Source organism: Camelus ferus, chromosome 13 (genome assembly GCF_009834535.1).
Source record: "Camelus ferus isolate YT-003-E chromosome 13, BCGSAC_Cfer_1.0, whole genome shotgun sequence".
NCBI classification, from domain to species: Eukaryota; Metazoa; Chordata; class Mammalia; order Artiodactyla; family Camelidae; genus Camelus; species Camelus ferus.
The window spans coordinates 27,877,634-27,897,932 of record NC_045708.1 but is presented as its reverse complement, the minus strand read 5'-3'; the positions used below and the strand labels follow the sequence as shown (position 1 = coordinate 27,897,932).

General features: G+C 40.5%; 1 protein-coding gene and 1 long non-coding RNA gene across 2 annotated transcripts in view; one reads left to right on the top strand and one right to left on the bottom strand.

The window, feature by feature from the left end:
- MACF1 (microtubule actin crosslinking factor 1) overlaps positions 1-20,299 on the bottom strand; it is a 311,201-nt gene that overhangs the window by 204,129 nt on the left and 86,773 nt on the right.
- Positions 11,275-15,102, top strand: LOC116667945. The gene is made up of 3 exons (XR_004324946.1): positions 11,275-11,724; positions 13,284-13,432; positions 14,881-15,102. It is a non-coding gene; the product is annotated as an uncharacterized LOC116667945 (long non-coding RNA).

Sequence of the window (20,299 nt, the reverse complement as noted above, 5' to 3'; positions counted from 1 at the left end):
TTGCAGACTGATCAATTACAGGAACATTCTCTCCTGACCCAAGCATCAGGATAAGAGGATACTGCAGTGCCTGGAGTTAAAGATCTTAATATTTTAGCAAGGAAATTCATTAGGGAAGCCAAAGAGCAACTTTATAACACAGACCTTCAGAACACTCCAAACAGCTCAGACTTGGAAAGTTTTTAGTAAGTTTTAGGTTTGATTCCCTACACATAAATACCTCATTTAATTCCAGACCCAGCAAAGATCTTTCCACCTAAAATTGGAGGTACAATTTTAAGACACCTTTATGTGAGAAGACAGTCAACATAGAAAAGGTGATTTTTTTTTAGATGCTTCTTGTAAACTCGGCCCCACCCAAGGCTATGAAATGACAACAAAGAACCCAACAGCCCACTAGGAAATTCTTAGATTGAAAACATTAAGGCATCAATTAATCACGTGAGTGTTACTTAATTACAAGGAGGTGATACTTGTTTCCAACTTTAAGACTACTACAGGCCACTGTATTACCAATACCTACCCTAATTTTTTTAATTTTAGTTTTACCAGCAGAGACGTCCCTCCCTGTAACCTAGGCAAGTCCTTCCACTTAAAAATTTGGATCCTACCTCTTCCCATCTCCTTGACAGCCTTAATCCAACAATTATCCCCTAGCTGGTTCGGCTTTAACTACTCCCTCTCCCTTCCCCTTGGCTTCCTGAACAAGTGTGATGACAGTGCTCACTGTCTCCATTTCCTCACCTCCCCCACGTGACCTGGCTCCCAGCCCCAGGAACTCACTGAATCTGCTCTGCCTACAATCACCTAATTGCCAACCCAGGAGACACTGCTGACCATTCGTTTACCTTTTAAATCCACTCTCCCTCTTGAATCTGAGACTCCATTCTACCTGGTTTCCCCTCTTCCTCTTCGATTGTTCCTTCTCTTCCACTCACCACTTCAGTGTTTACTCATCCTTAGCCCTCTTTTCTTTTCATTCTATAGGACAGCTTCTTAAAATATCGATGGACCTAATGGTCCATAAAAAACAGTCCATTAAAAAAAATCTATAAATGGGTTTGGAGAGCAGGGGTCTCATAAACTACCTAAAATTGCACACAAAATTTTTTGGTGTTATGTACATTGTGGGATGAAAAAAACAAAAAACAAAAACCCTATAGATTCTCCCCAAAAAAGTTAATAATAGCTGTTCTCTATATTCTCCCAGAATGATTTAATCTACTCCCATGGTTTCAACTATAACCTATACACTGACAATTTCCAAATCCATACCTTCAGCTCAGGCCTTTATCATAAATATCACTCTCATACATCCAACAGACCCCTAAAAATATCATGCTCATTCCAAACTCACCCAAAGATGAACTCTTCTTGTCTACCTCCCTGCTTCTAACAGGTTTCCCTGCTATAATCCCTCTGTTATAACCTGATTGTTTATGCCCCCTAAAATTCATACGTTGAAATCCTACTCCACAATGTGTTAGAGTTAGGAGACAAAGACTTTGAGAGGTGATTAGGTCGTGAGGGCGGAGCTCCCATAAATGAAATTAGTGTCCTTACAAAAGGGACCCCAGAAAGCTCTCTCGCTCTCTTTCCACCACGGGAGGGTGCAGCGAGAAGACAGCTATCTGTCTATGACAGGAAGAGGGCCCTCATGAGATACCAAATCTGTAGATTCCTTGATCTTGGACTTCCCCACCTCCATCGCTGAGAGAAATCAATGTATGTTGTTTAAGCCGCTCAGTCTATGGTTTTGCTGTTGCAGCCCAAACTAAGACACCATCCTCCTCAATACTGCCAGCAATCTTCCTGACAGGAATGATCTCGTTACTGTCCACATTAAAATCCTGTGGTGACTCCTTATCCTCCTAATAATAACAATTAAGATTTATTGAGCATTTATTTATATGCTAAGTACCTCACATATATTGTTTCCAACAACCCTGAGAGGTATAATTTTACGGGAAAGATAAAGACCAGAGAGGATAAGTAAATTGCCCAAGATCACAAGTTAAGATGAAGTCAAATCTGAACCCAGCTCTACCAGATTCCAAAGCCAGATGCCTCCATTCAGGATAACACTTAAGCTTTCTATCTTGGGATCTAAGACCCCTTATGATGTGACCACTTTTCCCTTGCCACCCTTTCATAAAAACTCTAACTTCCAGCCTTGATGAATGGATAATTTTGCCCAAAGAAGGTATGGGCTTTCACACTTCAGTACTTTGCATCTGCTGTTCTCTCTGTGTGGAATATAGCTCCCCACTTTCCCTGAACACTCATTCTTCAGCATTCAGCTCAACTATCACTTTCTCCATCCCTTACACACACTGGCTGAGGTGCTCTCCTTCTTGTGCTTATCACAAGGTATCACTGTTTGCTTCTCCATCTGTCCTGCTCTTCTAAGAGCAATTTGAGAACTGGCCTAAGGTCAGAATGAAGGCCTGCATTTGAGGCACGAAATTCTGTGTTCTGATCCAACACAGCCTACAACACAGTCCCAGTGTATTAGGAATCAGTAAAAAAGCAAATGAGAGAAGAGCCTCTGTTTGTTTTCCTGAGGGTCACAGAAAAATTACAAGTGGTTCAAAAAGCCCAAGAAGCAACAACGACCCGAAAATCTAAAAATGAAATACTGGAGCTGACAGAACAGGGAACTAGGCATGTAGAGTTGGACAGGCCTGTTCCTTGACCTCATGAAGTTTACAGGTGTCTAGCAGTAGACACCAATGTGTTAATAATTAACAATAACACCAAGCAAATAACACACCAGATATAGGCTGCACAAAATCATGCTGATAAACAGAGTTGACTAATTCCAACAGGGGGATAGGAGAAGAGCTCATGAAAGGTGTAGTATTTGAACTAAACCTTGGATGACAAGTATGATTTTGGCAGCCCAAAAAGATGTTAAGGAATTCCAAAGTGAAGAATAAGCATGAGTAGTGATTTGGAGATGTGTCAGGACACAGGACGTGTTAGCGGGAATGGTATGGCTATATACACACAGTCAGCAACACAATGAGAAAGGAAGCCAACAAGGTCACCTGAGATCACATCACTCCAGAGAGATGGAATGAGGAGCATGTACTTAATTTAGCAGATACAAGGATAGCACTGAAATTTTCTGAACCAGAGGGTGTTTTGGAAAGATTAGTCTGGCACTGGACTAAAGGCCAGACTGCAGCAGAGACACACTGAAAGGTAGAAGCAGTTAGAGGCCCACAGGGACAAAGAAAGAAATCAAAGAGCGTGAAGAGGGCAGAGGCAGTCAGAATATAGGAAGAGCAGGCAGATCTCCATGACAAACAATGGCAGAAACAATAGCCCTTAACTATTGACAAGATGTTAAGAAAAGGGAGAGTTCAAGATAATTCTGAAGTCATATTAACATGGAGGAGTGGTGCCTTGAGATAAGGAAAACAGGAGGCACAAATTGGGTGAGGGGAGGCTGGGTAAAGCAGACAAAAAGTACTGAGGTGTTGGCAGGACCTTCTTGTAGACAGTTGGAACCTTAGGTCTAGAGTTCAAAAGAGCAGTTAGAATTAAGGATACAGATCTGATGCCTAAAAGTTGATATCTGAGGCTGTGGCAGGAAGAACAACCAGCCTATTTCAGCAAATCTTCCTAAATCACCACTTTGCTCATATCATCCCTCTATTCAAAATCCTTTAGTGGCTGGAAACACCAGAGGCTCAAACCCAGCCCTCTGTTTCCACTTGTCCACTACAACCCTCTGAAATTCAATTCTAGTTTTTATTTACTATATGTTAAGTGGTGGAAGAGATAAAGGTAAGATAAGACCTCTGACTTGAAGGAATTTACAATCTATCCACTCATCCAACTTTACCTTTAGGCTCTCCCCTTTATCTTTAGGCTCTCCCAGGCATGACTCAATTGCAGCCATTCTGTTTCCAAACATACCTTGCACATTCTTGCCTTTGTTCACCCATTTCTCCCTACTGGAATATCTACCCTCCTCTTCTTGGTTTATCTAATTTAGAGCCTCCTTACAAGGTCCAGCTGAAGTCCCACTTCTTCCTTTGCATCTCTGCCAGGCCTGGATGCCTGTGTTTATTTAAGTTACTTTGGACCAAACATATAAAGCCTACTGTTAGCTATCTCTATATGTAAATCCTATTTCTCTATTTGAACTTCAGCTCTTTGGAGTCAAGAACTATGTTTTAAACTTCTTTAAATATCCAACATTTAGGACAACAGTGAGCATTCAAGAATACTCATTCATTTCAAAATATATATGGAGAGCCCACTATGTGCCAAGGTTATATCTACAAGGATACTTGATGATGGCATTTTCAAAGTCGGACTAAGAAGTAATCTCAAGTGACAATTAAATTAAAAGACTGCTTTTCAGCAGGGAGCAGAGATCTCCATTTGGATGTCCCTTCTACACTTACAGCTTTCCTAAATTCTTCTTGCCACATCTAGACCCAGGAGACTTTGCACCACTTAATGTGAGCGCAAAGAAAATGGGCTGAACTGGAGATCAAGCAATTAAAATGTACTTACCAATAAAATGAAAGGGCACCAGCATTACAATGATTCCTAGCCTTAGGAGCACATAAGTCAACTCTGGGAGGGAAGACTGACCTAGATATTTATTGAGTTTACTCTGTCAGCCACTGTTTGAGGCCTGTTTCATTTAGTATTTGACTTAATCTGCAAAATGCTATCAAGCACACATTATTTATCCTCATTTCATAGCTCAAATTGAGGCTCAAAATGCTTATTAATAATCTGCCCAAAGTCACACAGTTAGTAAGTAATAGAACTGAGATTTCAATCCAAGTCTGTAGTGGACTTTTAACCACCACACTCTACTGATGCCATAAAATTATTAGAGGGCAACACAAAGAGTCCTATAAAATGAGGGGAGAGGAGAAGTGCAAATAACAACTGAAACAGGGATTCGTGAAAGGCATCCGGCACCAAGGACTGGTGAAGACTTAGAATGTCCCATGAGGACTGAGACTTGGGAATTTAGCAAAGTGCTAACTATAGAGACTTCAGTGTAAAATTTAAAGTTTATGTTATTTCTTAGGAAAATCTGAACTTTGTTACTGGTAATTCTTTGCATTACTGAGAATCAGAGAGTACAGAGCAGAAGTTAGATAAAGAAATAAGCCAGGAGTGAGCCTAGTGGCAAAAAGAAAGAACCACAGAGATGGAGGGAGAGGCTTATAAGAAGGGAAGAGGGAGAAAAACACAATAGCTTCTATTTAATGGAGCATCACATTCAGAAAAAATGAAATACTTCGCAGATACAGGGAGATCAGGGGTTATCAAGCCTCAAAAAATCATCTTGAAGAAATCAAAGCCTAGATTTGAGAATTGAGATAAGGTTGGTTACATGGGGACAGAATGTAGCCTATAACTTGGATTTCCTGGCGTCTACTCTGTGGTTCTTACCTTACAGGATACTTACCTTCCCTCTTTGAGCCCAGGTTTCATCTATAAGGTGAGGAGTCTGGAGTAGGTCAATGGTTTCCAAATACCAGTCTGTGAACCAGCCATATCAAAATCAGCTGGGGGCCTGCACTGGGCTAAGCGCTTTAATAACATATATTCCTCATAAGGACTGAATGAGTTAGGGTCCCTTTTAATCTCCTTTTAACAAATGAGGAAATTGAGGCATAGAAAGGTTAAACAATCTCCCCAGTTCTTACAGCTTTAAGTGGTAGAGCAGAAGCCCCAGGCACAGAGTTGATGCCAAAGTCCATTTTCCTAACTATCAGGCCACACTGCCTCCAGGAGATTAAACGGAGTAGGATGAGATAGGAGAATGATGTTTTTGCCCTGAAACTTTCAGTAAAGATTCTAGACTTCCTTATACTTTTCTGTTGACTACAGGAAAATGGCCCTTTTATCTCCAAGCATTTTCAGATGCAGAAGAGATCCTCTAGATCTCAGGGAAAAATCTCAATGATACTGGAAAGATAAAAAGCTAGATTACATGGCAATAACTGACTAAAACTGCCACTCCTTGTGCCCCAAACATTATTATAGTACCAACTTTGTTTCTCAGAAAGCACTTAAATATTCGGCAGCACTGGCCCAGCCCTGGCCCTGCTACTCCCCTTCTGAGATTTCTTCTGAGGTCCCCTCTTGATCAAACAACAGCGATCTCAATTTTAATGAAAATCTGCCTCTTTGTGTCACAATTTTGTTCTGCTTTAGAGACTCAAGAGTACAAGACCAAGATAGTAGTATTAATCCAGTAGTTCCTAAACTTAGATTCCACAAAAGAATAAATGTCCCAAAATAAATTAGAAAACCTAACATAAAGTTGTCAACTTTTCATTTTGCTAAGTAAAGATATCTAAAAACAAACGACCATCTGACAACAATTCTTTCATAAAATAATGGCCATTTTTAAACATCAAAAAAGTAGCAAGGGCAATTTCAGAATAAAGGACAGTTCTTTAAATAAGTTTAGCTGTATGAAAGGGCACATTACGTTTTTCTTATCTTTTTAATTTAACTGAGAATTGATAACTTGATGCCTCATTCCAGCATCACTCTACATCCTACAGTTCAGAAGCCAAGGAAACGTATGGCCAAAAAGGCTAGGCCAGTTGCTTAAGATCACAGAACATTATTTAAATGAACTCTTGTCCCTTATCAAGAGAGATCTAACCCAACAAGACTCTTTTCTTTGCCTCTAATTCTTCTGAAGGTCCCCAACCCCAGACCACCTTCAAGACTTTTTCCCTCCTCCCAGCTGGCAAAAGAGAGTAATTGTAAGAGAATTAGTGATCAGCCCCAAAGAGGAAACCTGGGCCATGACTCCACCCTCCTCCCACAATCCTGTCTGCTCAGAGGTGCAGTCCGTAACCAACGAAGTTCTAAAAATACGCGCTGGACTTTCAGAACTATGCATCATAATTTAAAAGTGGTTTCCTGATACAGGCAGAAGCATGAGTATGAATTCAGTCTCTATAAAAAAGTCCCACACCAATGCTTAGGCTCTTAACTGCCAGTCACTACAGGCTTAAGTTCCCCCAGGAAGTCGGGCACCCCGCCCTCTCTCCCACTGCACATTTTAACAAGCCCAAAGGCTGTAATACCTCCAATGCTTCAGAGCCCATGAGCTCCTGAGTCAGAGAGAGCAAGGGCTATTTATTTGAGATCCTCAGGCCCAGGCAAGGGAAAAAAAAAACAACTTCACATACTAACCCATACAGCACATGCGGCAAACCAGGTGGGTGTTGAACTCGTGCTCATCTTGGTAATTGGGCCACATGTCGCCCAGCGTCTGCTGACCCCACCTAAAAGGAGGGTGTCCCAGAGAACCTTCAGCTAGGGGTCTGTGCACCCTCTGCAGCTCCTAAAAAAAGGCTGCGAGGTGAACGGAGACACAGCCAAAAGGCCAAGTAACGAACAGAGAGACAGCAGAAATACAGAGAAGTGGCTCCACCCACCACTTCCTACTGACCTCCTCCCTCCCCCTGAGGTCAGAGAGGAAGCTCCTCCCTGGGGCACTTCCAAACTGGGTCCAGGTCTTCACACGAATAGCATCCTATTCAAAAGCAGCACCAGCTCAGTGTTTTCAGACCAACAGCAGCATGCAGGGTGGGCGCTTCAGGTGCAAAAGTTCAGCTGAGTTATTAAGTGAATAAGATTGGGCAGGTAGAAGCTGGTCTTTGAGTTACCCTCCATTTGCAGAGCAGAAGCTTGTGACCCGGTGAATCTCCCAGTTGCAGAAGAGCTGGTGAGGTAAAAGGGCTTACTGCCAAGTCAGGAACAGTGCACCCATTGCCCAACCACCTGCTCCCTGGGCCTGCCTCTTCGAGGCAGAAGTAAGTATAAAGTGTTAACCAGCTGAGATGAGAAGGCCCCACAATGGGAAGGCTGTCATGGAGCAAGCCCATACAGTGTCCGCTGCCAACAGATTCCTAGGTTTGAAAGCAAGCTTCATGCCCCCAAACTTACAGCTGCCCAGAGTCACAGTCTCTCCCCAGTGATTCCACCTACTGTACAGAGTAGCCCAGCCCCGGCCAGCCTCTAGGTAGATACGGCACAGCAGGTTTCATCAGCTTCAAAAATACCATTTGCTTGTTGCTCTATTCTTTCCCCTCATCCAGCCAGGAATGTCACCCCAAAGTCCCCTTCCTCTTCCAGACCCGCCTACTCGGTCTCAGCAGTCACCGCACTTAACTCAGCTGTGCCAGGAATCCCTTTACCCTTCGGTGGAAGGCTGCTTGCTTGTTTGTCCAACTTGTTTTCTGAGTCTTGGCTAATTGTACCAGACACTGGAATGCTGAAGAAACACAATGAAGGGCTTTTTCATTCAGATGGCCCGGCCCATCAGGGCTCCTTCACAATTCCGACCCAACCAGGGGATAGAAAAGCTGAGCCTCTGCGGATGTCAGGACAGACACTCCGATCCTGGCCCCACACCTCTCAGAAAGGCCCCACTGCAGATAAGGGCCTAATCACTGGCCCTCTGCTCTAGCTCCCTAAATAGAACAACTTCTTCAGGCTAATGCTACTTCCAATTCTGTTCCTGAAGACAGGGAGGGAGTGGCAGCACTCAGGAACATAAGTTTCTAGAGATTAGCCCAAAAGACTGCAAGTGGGAAAAAAGTAAACACAAGCTCACCTGGCAGGCTTCTTAGTCTAAACAAGCCCTGTGACCTGCCTCAGTTTCCTGACAGCTTCCTTACCCCCTACTGGACATCCTCCCAGCTACAAACTGGTAATAATCCTGCTACTACTTACTAATAACAGGACTCACAGCTGACTTTATCCCTCCTTGACTAAGCTCCCAGTCACCCCGATAACCTGTGACAACTCTACTCAGTTTGTTCCTCTTACTAGAATCTTCTAAGTCAGTCTTGGAGGAAGCATCCTCCTAGAATTTACCTTGTCCTAGGAAAAGAAATGCATAAGAAATACGGAAGAGAGAAGAAAAGGGAATAAATAAAAAGAAATCATTACTAAATATGATTCATATTTAGTAACCTTTTCCTCTATCAGATTGAAATTCTTTGAGTGCAGGGATTGTCTTTTGTTTTCACATCCCAGTTTCTAACACATTTAGAAGGCACTCAGTGACCTAAGCTGAAATTAACTGAGCATCTACTGTAACTGTTAGTTCACAGCCAATGTGCTAAAATCTTTGAATATCATTTCACTTAATCCCAATTCTCTAAGAAAGGTATTATCATTTCCATTGCAGAGATTAAATTACTTTTAAAGGGTTAAATAACTTGACCAAGATTACATATCCATCTGTCCTGCTCCAAAGCGAGGCCTCCTGCTATACTCTGCTGTCTTTGAGGGGGACCTAAACCAGAATAACTCAAAGGAGTGGGAAGCTGTATATGTAAGGAGGTAGAATGTTATGGGAAGTTAAGAAATAAAAACACTTAACTATGGTCAACTGAAGATTTACGGAATATCTCAAATGAATATATAGGGCAACCTCTAGAAATATTAAATAATTTCCCAATCTCCAAAGATCAAAAAGATCATTACTGGGTAAGGTTTGAGGAAGGTGAACCAAAGCCTGCCTTTTTCTCACTCCCCTGGCATCCAAGCAGAACTTAATTCCTCTGAAGGTACTACAGCCTGAAGAAAGTAGAAGAGAGTGAGCAATGTCAGTCTAGCCACCAGGAGACAGGCCTTCCCTTGAGGATCCCAGGAGGTCCTGAGCCTCAAAAGGGAAGCTGCTGCTGACAGAAAGGAGAGGACCCTGATGAAGACAGTCAGCTCTTAATTACCCAGAGGAAACCAGCCTGTATAGTGATTATCTGGGCCCTTCCCCTTCCTTTTTTGCCTAACATTTAGTCATTTCATAGTTCACCAGATGTCCAGAGATGTGAGAGGCAGGAAAAAGTGATTCTGGCTGCTACATGCACATCGTTAAAATTTTGAATGGAGAGAAGAGATTCGAGCCAGTACTTCCACATGTGGCTAGAGGTTATCTGAGAATTTACAGCTACTGGCATTCTTTCAATAGCACAGAATACTGAAGCTATATATTTGATTTATTTTCTAAAACATCAAAATCACCCACTATTGAGGATAGTAAAGCAGACGAAGTCTTTCCTTCTAACGTGTGAGACAATGATTCATAATATGTCACTAACTTTTATACACTTCCACATTGACTTCTATCACATTTTTAAATTCCCAATTGTAAAGACAAGCACTTATATTTTGCCCTAGAAGCCCAGAGGAAAGTGCTATGTCTTTGATGATACTTTTTGTTTTTAAAAAAGTACAATGATAGCAAAAATTATATACCATATGCAGAATATATTCTAAGAACTAACTCAAAACAACCATGTAGTATTATTAATCCCATTTTACAGATTAGGAAGCAGAGGCCCAGACAGAATAATGTCAGTCTGCCAGTAGGGGCAAAGCTAGGATGAAAATGCAGGCAATTTGACCCCAGACTCTCAACAAGCTCTCAACTACAATTCCATACTATATCCAAGTATGGGCCAGATGATGACACTGCCAGAATTCATAGAAAATTAGACTTTAGTCTTTTTACCTCTCATACAAATTAGAAATCTGAAGTCCAGAGGAGTTAAGTGACCTGTCTAATATCACATAGTAGTAAACAGAAAAGCCAGGACTTTAGAACCCCAGATCTTCTGACTTCAAGTTCAGTGGTCTTCCTACCACACTGCTCAATCTAGAAAAAAACAGCTAAGGAAAGAAAAAGAGAAAGACTACATCTTGATTAAAACATCTAATGCTTTAGTCATTTGAGTAAAGATATATTAGATATATGACCGTCTGTTCAAATACTTGAGTGCCTATTACATGCTTAACACAATCTTAAATAATACAAATGGAAGATGCATGGCTAAGTCATAAATGGAGGAATCAAGATTCAAAGCCATCTCAAAAATCTACACCAAATCTCACAGGACAAAATTTAACTAGAATACCTTTAAGTCTTACGCTGAAGTTCAAGAAAACCAAAGGCAGAGTGGCCTCTGGAGGGGAGACAGCAATTGTTTGTGTACAGGGTTTGGTCATTTTATGCCTTGTCTTCAGTTTGATGAGATGCAATAGTGTGCTGGAGCTGCTTAAAAAAAAAAAAGGCAAAATTCTAGATTGTACTTCATGTGATCCAGATCCAGGCATCGTAACTGGTCATCCCAGTGAATGCCGGAAATGCAAAGAACCTTAAAAGATTGGATTGTCCAATCCTTTCATTTTACAGATATAGAAAACAAGATCATAGTGGGAAATCTATCCTTCCACAAACACACAAAAAATTCAAATGTTCTTCTCAAGTATATAAAGAAAGCCCCTTTTCTATTTATACTACCATGACATAGAATTTAATAAACTGAAACACAGGGCAACGCTGTATCATTCGGTTACCCTACACTGAGCACCTGCCGCAGGCCGCACATCAAGCCAGCCAAGCCCTGTAAACATACAAATGAACAGGGACAGTTCCTGGTTCAGCTTCATCTAACGCTATCTTAATTCCTCCATTTATTTGTTCAAGCAACATTTACTGACATCTGTTTTGTCACAGACACTTGGGAAACCGAGATGAGTAAGAGTCCCTGTTCTTAAAGATCTTACAGTCTAACAGAATCTAACTAGTGAGGAGAGAAGCTAAACAAGATGACAACACAGGTTGGAATAAGAAGAATTAACAGAATGCTACTGGAGCGTAGAAGAGGAGCTCTTATTTTAGTCAAGGAAGGCTCTTCAGAAGTGGTAAGTACTTACCTTAAAGGATAAGCATCAAGTAGTCCAGTTGAACAAAAGATACATTTCAGGGAGAGATCTACAAGTTTTTAAATGATGTTTGAGTACTGAGTGCTTATAAAAACAAGACAGGAAGTAAGACTAGTGAAACAGACGGGGCAGATCATGAAAACCCTTTTATCTCACGCTAAAGAGTCTAAACTTTCCTTTAAAAGCAGAAAGAAAGCTTTTTGTTTTTGTTTTTGTTTTGTTTTGTTTGTTTTAAAGCAGGAGAGTGACATAGATAGCTCGTTATTTAGAAAGATCACTCTGGCTACAGTTAGAAGACAGACTGGGGCGAGGGGGCAGAGGGAGCATAGAGAGTGGGCAAAATAGATTATTTCAACACTCCTGTAAAGAAGAAATGAAGATGAAAACTAAAACAGTAGGAAGCCTTGGGAACAATGAGATAATGTATGTGAATACAAGTGTGGACCAGGTATACTGAATACTTAAAATTCCAAGTACTACGCGAGGGCTGAATTCTGTGTTACAGGTATTAAATGGCTTCAGTACAAACTATGTCTTCCTGTATTTTGTTTACATCTGCTTAAGAGATGGTGACTTGGGAACATGGTTGTAAAAGCCATGTGCTTATATAACTAGATCTCACCAATGGACCCATAACACCTAGCAAAAATAGCCAAGGAAAGCTAAGGAATAGTAATCAGTGATTCTTCTCCCAAGTTTCTGCTGTACTCCCTTCACCTCTCAACACACACATGACCACCACATTTTCAAAGCAAAAATCATCAGTTTAACTGTTCAGAGGGAATACTAGAATAAGGAGTTAGGAAACTGCATACAGTGATGGAAAGGGAAGTGTCTAGGCTGGTGAAGACAGCCTTAAGTATGGGCAAGCCTGACACTTACAAGAGGGAGTACAGATCTCCGTACGATGCAGTTACATCCTGATAAGCCCAGCAGGTTAAAAATATCCTAAGTCAAAAGTGCATTTAATACATCCAACCTACCAAACATCATCACTTGGCCTAGCCTACCTTAAATGTGCTCAGAACACTTGCATTAGCCTACAGGAGGGCAAAATCATCTAACACAAAGTCTGTTTCACAATGAAGTGCTGGATCTCTCAGGCTACTTACTGAAAGTGAAAACCAGAATGGTTGTGTGAGTTGTTTACCCCCATGATCACATGGCTGAATGGGAGCTGCAGCTGCTGACACTGCCCAGCATCAGGAGAGAGTATGTACTGCCTATTACCAATGCAGGAAAAGATCAAAATTCAAAATTCAGGTGGAGGCACCACAGCTCAGCGGTAGAGAACCTGCCTAGCATCCACGAGGTCCTGTGTTCAATCCTCAGTACCTCCATTAAAAAAATGAATAAACTAGATTACCTTCCTCCTCAAAACAAAACAAAACAAAAACTGGGGGGAGGGGAGAAAAAAATTCAAAATTCAAAGAATGATTTCCTTGATTGTAAACTGCTTTCACACCATCATTAAAGTCGAAAATTCTAAGTTGAACCATTGTAATTTGGGGACCGTCTGTATATTTGATCTTTGCCAGGCAGAATTTGGCTGATGGGCGTAAATTACAGAGAGGCAACTTTCAGCTTGAAAAACAACTCCTCCATTACCAACATAATGAAGAGTTGATAGGCTGTATGTTATACAACCAAAGACCTTCAAACAAAGGAAGAATAACTTCTGACAAGGGTAAGACTAAGTAAAAGGTTGGGCTGGTTAATACATAAGGTCCCTTCCAACTCTAAGAGCAATATAGAATATGGTATCACCTTTAAGAATGGAAGAAGTCAGAAATCCATTCAAACATGGTGAAGATTTACTGTAACATGGTATCTCAGAACTGCAGCACTAAAAGAAATCTAGCGGTCTTCAATTTTTGACAGGAGAACACTTTCCAAACAAATCTTAAATGAAACTCAACATATAGAACATATAATATCAGTATTTAATAGTATAAATCAATTTCATAGATTCAAGTTTAAGTTACTTATTTTTAAAGCTAAATGACATAATCAATCAGGTAATTGTGATTTGAAATTAGAGAGTATTTTAGTTATATCAGCAACTGTTTATTTCTGTCCTGTATTTTACGGCAGGGAACCATTTTTTAAAAACTGGTTTATATAAATAGAAACAAACAGTAACAGTTTCATAGTTTGCCTGTCATCTCAGGGTATTATTTAAGTAAACTGATACAAGAGCATGAAGGAATAGCAGAAATGTTTGTTTCAAAGTTAAATACCTTCAATATCTAAAAACTATGTACATTCTTATAATATGTAAATGTGACTAGAAAAGTGGGACAGGAAACACAAAAACTTGTAGTACACATTAAGCCAATATTACAATATTACCACTTAACAATGTGGCACCTACTCACTATTATGAACTGAACACCTGAACCTTGCCTAGAATTTATTAAGCACAGGACCTGTGTTCCACAGTGTGTTCTGCAACAATGTACACACTTTCTATTAGGGGGGAAAGAAAAGACCAGACTAGAAGAGACAATCTTCACCTTTTAAATCAGGTACACATTTATAAGCAATGTAAATATATACACAGAGATGGTAGAGAAACTTTATTCTGGTGATATCCAACTGGCAGGTAGGACATTACATTAGAATGTACATGTCATTTTAAAATATATTTTAATAGATAAAATACATCTTAACATTGAAATAATAAAATAGGTATAGAATCTCAAATACTTCTGTGAAAGTTTTATTTTTTTTAAGATATGAATAACTTTAATAACATGGTTTTATTTATTTATTTATTTGTGTATATATTTTTATTTAAGTATAGTCAGTGTTGTGTCAGTTTCTGGTGTATAGCATAATGCTTCAGTCATACATGAACATATATATATTCATTTTCATATTCTTTTTCACCGTAAGTTACTACAAGATACTGAATATAGTTCCCTGTACTATATAATATGAACTTGTTGTTTATCTATTTTATATATGTATTAGTTAGTATCTGCAAATTTCAAACTTTCAATTTATCCCTTCCCACTCCCTTTCCCCGCTGGTAACCATAAGTTTGTTTTCTATACCTGTGAGTCTGTTTTTGTCTTGTAAATAAGTTCGTTTGTCTTTTTTTTTTTTTTTTTTTTTTTTTTTTTTTTTTAGGTTCCACATATAAGTGATGTCATATGGTATTTTTCTTTCTCTTTCTGGCTTACTTCACTTAGAATGATGATCTCCAGGTCCATCCATGTTGCTGCAACTTCTGTGAAAGTTTTAGAATCTATACTTTCCAACTGGAAAAACAATTGCTCTAGTTTTATAGATAAACTGAACATAGCACATTCCCAATATAAGTGTTACGTACTAGAATCAAATTTGTTTCATAAAAATAAACAGCTTTTACAATGTTTTTCTTTTTATTTCAACGTATTTATTCGCTATTTATGAAATTAATACTTCCAAAACATGAACAAGAAAGCACTTCAAAGATAGGGCTATGATTTCTAAGTTCAACAGCAAATTCTATACTTAAGACAAACTTTTTAAAGTGTTAATCAACTAGTGATTTAGAAATGCCATTACCTTAATGCACAGAAAAATGAAAGCAGCAGCCTCTGCCTAGGTAGTATTTACTTTCTCATTACGCATGACACAGTACATAGAGCCGAATAACTCATGTCTGCCTCCTGCTTTCTTTCTAAGCTCAAATACAGGCTTACATTTCAGGAAAGCCACTTTGGGCTACCTTTTAAAACACACCACCACACAAGCAAATGTATTTCTAAATGTCTGTCTGCTTTTGCTGATACAGATACACATTGGGATTTGAATATTTAGTCATAAGCTTTTCTGGGACTTAATGGATGAATCTAATTCTAATTCTGTCAAACATTCATGAATTTCTAATAGAAAGCTAAGTAATAAGTCATCAAATCTCCATCTTAATTGTGAGATATAAAGTAACAAGTATTTCAATAGGTTGGTTTGATGGTAGAAAGCAGGTCACCAAGTCAGTACTAAAGGCGCTGAGATCCAAGGGTGTACACCAGCAAAAGTTGGGACTTTATTAATCCTCAACTATGGAGATTTAGAATCAGCTAAAGACAGGGCTGATCTCGGCACTGGGCGTTTAGAAGCCAAAGGAATATAATGTAAATAAATAGTAATACTGGTAGAAAGAGGGGTCTGCTACTACTAAAAAGAATTCCAAAAAAATTTTTTTTTGAGTATCAGGGGCAGAATGCCTGGGGAAAAGAACAGTTAACTTCCTTGCACTGAACAGGATGGCTTGGATACACACAGAGTAAATTGTGTAGCTCCTGAGGGGAAAGAACAGTTTCAACCCTATCAAAGAGAACAGAAGCACCCCCGTGTTACAAGATGCAAGTCGGCAAGGACACTGCACGACCCTTTCCTCTCACTGACCTTTCCTCCTCTGCCTGTTCCCACTCGACTAGACACCAAATCCAGAAACTTCTCTAATCCCACAAGCTCTCCCACACGAGCACCTGGAGAAGGGTAACATAGTAACTGTATGTTTTTGGTAAAAAAAAGATCCAAAATCCACTTTGAGACTGAGAAAGTAAGGAAAGGAAGGGCTCCAATCTCTGAGGACAGACAAAAGCCAGCATAGTTGCCAGTTCCCTCACCCTCGAGCCCAGACATCACCTCATCAAGCCAGCACCCTCCAGTCAGACAAGCCTCACAGAACAGGAAAGGGTCCACTTCCCAAAATGGTCCCAGGGCAGCCTGGTTTCATCACACACACACCCAGGTCTGACAGCACCCAGCCCAGAGGCCGTACTGGCCCTTTAAGGAAAGCAACTGCGAAGACCTCCGTCATCCACCCCACCCTCAAAAGTCCCACAGCAGATTTCAAGAATCACTGGGCACCAGTTACCTGCTCTGCCTCTGGCACATCTCTTCCAGTAAAGAACACCAGCAATTCCAAGAACGTGAGTCAAAATAAAGATGGTTGGTGGTAAATAAGATGAATCTAAGAGAGGCATTTCCAGGCCCGTCCTCTCTCCTTCCGAGTTAGCCACAAGCCCACAGTGCAGCACAGCTCTAAATGCCTTTCTCCTGAGGTTACTGCTGTCCTGTACTATCAGCACAGAGGCAGAGGCCCGCAACTCAGTGTTGTCAGAAACTTCCTGGCGGCTTCTCCTCCATCTCGCCTCTGCTTTTCAGCAGGCAGTAGTAGACAGGGAAAAACTGTACAGTGTGTCTCAGACAAAGCCCAGGAAACAACTGGCCAAAGGGGGAGGGGAAAGGGAAGGAGGAACCAGGAGAGTGAAAAGGGGCGCCTAAGCTAGTGCTGAGCTGACTCAAACTCTATCTTTGGCATCCTCTGTTCAGCTTAAACAAACAAGCCTCAGACCCTTCTACAAGAAGGGAGGCTGTCAGAGGACGTCACACTCTTAACTTTCCATTCCCAGCCTGGCTGGGATGGAGCCAGAAGAAAAAAGTCACAGAAGCACTAGGGAACCACTTGCAGGGAGGAGGCAAAGTACTCAAGGATGCAAAATGTCCACAAGTTCCCTGGCACAGTTGGAGGGCAACCCTTCCACACGCACAACCTGGGAGGAGGTAAGGGACCTGAACATCACTACAGAGAGGATCACATAAAGAGCAAGCTCCATGAAACAGACCTGATGTCAGGCATGAGGAAGATCAACAAGGAGAGCAAAACTGCTCCACGAGTGTGCTTCTCGAGAACTGAAAAATCCACTGAAGTTCTACTAGCTGCCCTAGGGGGCATCAGGATACTCAATGACAGCAGAAGACAATGCCTTCCACTAAACTAAGGCCCGCTTGCAAATGAAAACTTGATATGGACATTGTAGCAGCAACTGGAAACACTTTAACACTTACATACCCAGCAGGATGACTAAAACTGAAAAAAGATTGATAATACCAAGTCTTGGCAAGATATAAAACAACTGGAACCCTCATACACCGCTGGTGGGGGTGTAAATTGGCCACTCTAGAAACTACTCTAGAAAATAGTCACACACATACCGGGATGACGAAGCAATTATCACTCCTAGGTACTGACCCAAGCAAAATGAAAACAAGTGTACACACAAAAACCTGTAAGAAAATGTTTATAGCAGCTTTATTCAAAATAACTAAAAACTGGAAACAACCCAAATGTCAATCATCTGGTGAACTAATAAATTGTGGTGTATCCACACAGTGGACTACATACACCACAGCAATACAAAAAGGAGCAAACTCCTGATACATACAAAGCATAGCTCAATCTCAAAAGCGTTAGGCTAAATGAAAGAAGCCAAATACAAAAGGCTACATACTGTGTGATTTCATTTATATGATATTCTAGAAAAGCAAAACTACAGAGACAGAAACGAGATGAGTGGTTACCAGGGGCTCAGGGTGAGGGAAGAGAACTGACTACCAAGAAACACAAGAAAACTTCACGGGGTGATAGAATTGTTCTATATGCCAATTGTGATGATGGTTCCATGACTGTATACATTTGTCAAAACACAACATTGTAGACCCCAAAGGGTGAATTTTACTGTATATTAAGTTACATTTCAATAAACCTGGCAAATTTATTTAAAGAAAGAAGCCTGCACAACCTAAGCTGAACATGAAAGTTCTTGCAGTGCCACTGCGCCTCTCTTCATCTACTTTCCTATGAAGAGGTACTTACAAAATGAAGTATGGATACACAGTAACACAGAAGACCCAATGGCCAAGAGTACATCCAACACCCATCACTCAGAGAAGGGTTATAGCCTCATCTTTCTACCAAACTAGCTCTTTATTTATTTCTACAGTGCCTTTTTACATTATGGTATATAAACATGCTGTATTGTCACAAATAAGCTTTAGAAATGTAAACTGCTTTAATATCTCTAAAGTTATCTCCCCCTTTTTAAATAAAAAAGAAGGGTTTTAGATTTGAACAATCTACTAACCAGAAAAATAGTAAAGGGCCCTTGATGAAGGAATTAATACAATATGAATGTTTTAATCTGGCTTCAAGATCATCTATAATTTTGTGCTAACCTACATTTCATTCATCAAATATTTACTATATACTATGTGCCAGGCCCTGTTCTAGGTACTGGAGACACAGTAGTGAACAAAACAAAGACCTTGCTCTCATGGGGCTTATATACAAGTAGAATAGGGGAAAACAGAAAATAAATACAAACAAGCAAATATATAGTTTGTCACATAAATGCTATTCAGAATACTAAAGGAGATGAAGAGGAGAAAGGGAGCCAGAGGAGGGGATGTTCACAGTTTTATGTATAGGATGGTCAGGGAAGACTTCTCTAGTAAGATGACATTTGAGCAGACCTACAAAGTAGGAGTCAACAAGCCATGTGGCTATCTAGACAACAAACAAAAGAGCAAGTGCAAAGTCCCTGAGGCAGAAGTAGGCTTGATGTACTCAGGGAACATTAAGGAAACTAGAATGGCTGAAGCTGAAAGAGAGAAAGGGAGTGTGAGGAGGTGAGACCAGAGAGGGAGCTAGATCACTATGGCTGCACAGGCCATTTGTAAAGACTTGGCTTTTATTCTAAATGAAATAGGAAACCTTTGGAGGGTTTCATGTAATACAGTAATGTGATTCAACTCAGTCTTTAAAAGGATCACTCTTGTTGCTATATTGCTATTGAGAGGCAACAGCAGGAGCAGGGAAACTAGTTATAATGCCATTACAATAATCCAGATGAAAATTGGTAGCTAGAAATGATGATAACTGAGACCCAGGTGTGGTGGTAGAGATGGTGAGATGTGGTCATATTCTGGACAAATTATAAAGAATCATCAGAATCTGCTGATAGACTGGATGTCAGGTGAGCAGGGAAAGAACAGAGTTGAGAATGACTTCCAGGTTTTGGGCCTGAGAAATTAAAAGGACAGAACTGCTATCTCCTGAGAAGGAGAAGGCTGCCAGATAAGTAGAGGGTTTGGGGTTCACTGGTGGTTGTAGTTGCTTGGGTTTTTTGAGGGGAAAGGGTAGGAATTCCCTTTTCATATATTAACTTTGAAACGCTCAGTAAACATTTTAGTGGAACTTTGAAAATGAAGTTGAACATATGAATCCGGAGTTCCAGGAGAGACCCAGGCTGTTGTTTTAAAATCAGGAAATTAGCTGAGATCACTTATGGAATAAACAGAGAGAGAGAAAAGAGGTCAAGTTCAAGGACTAAGCCCTAGGAACTCTACAACACCAGATAAGGAAGAGGAAGAACCACCAAAGAGACTCAAACAAGAAGCCAGTGGATTAGGAGAAGAACCCAAAGAGCATGCTGCCCCAGAAGCCAGGTGAAGGAAGTGCTCTAAGAAGTAGTAACTAAACTGTTACTGTGTCATGATGACGACTGAGAACTGATCGCTGAACTTAGCAATGTAGGGGTCGCTGGTGACTCGAACAAGGGCAGTTTTGATGGCACAGCGGAGAAAAGGCCTAACTGCAGTGATTCAAGAGAAAAGGGAGGAATCAGTGACAAAAACTAAAAACAACTCATTTTAGGAAGGAATTTTGCTATGAAAGGGAGCAGAGAGAGGGATGGAGGGTCAAAATAGAAATTTT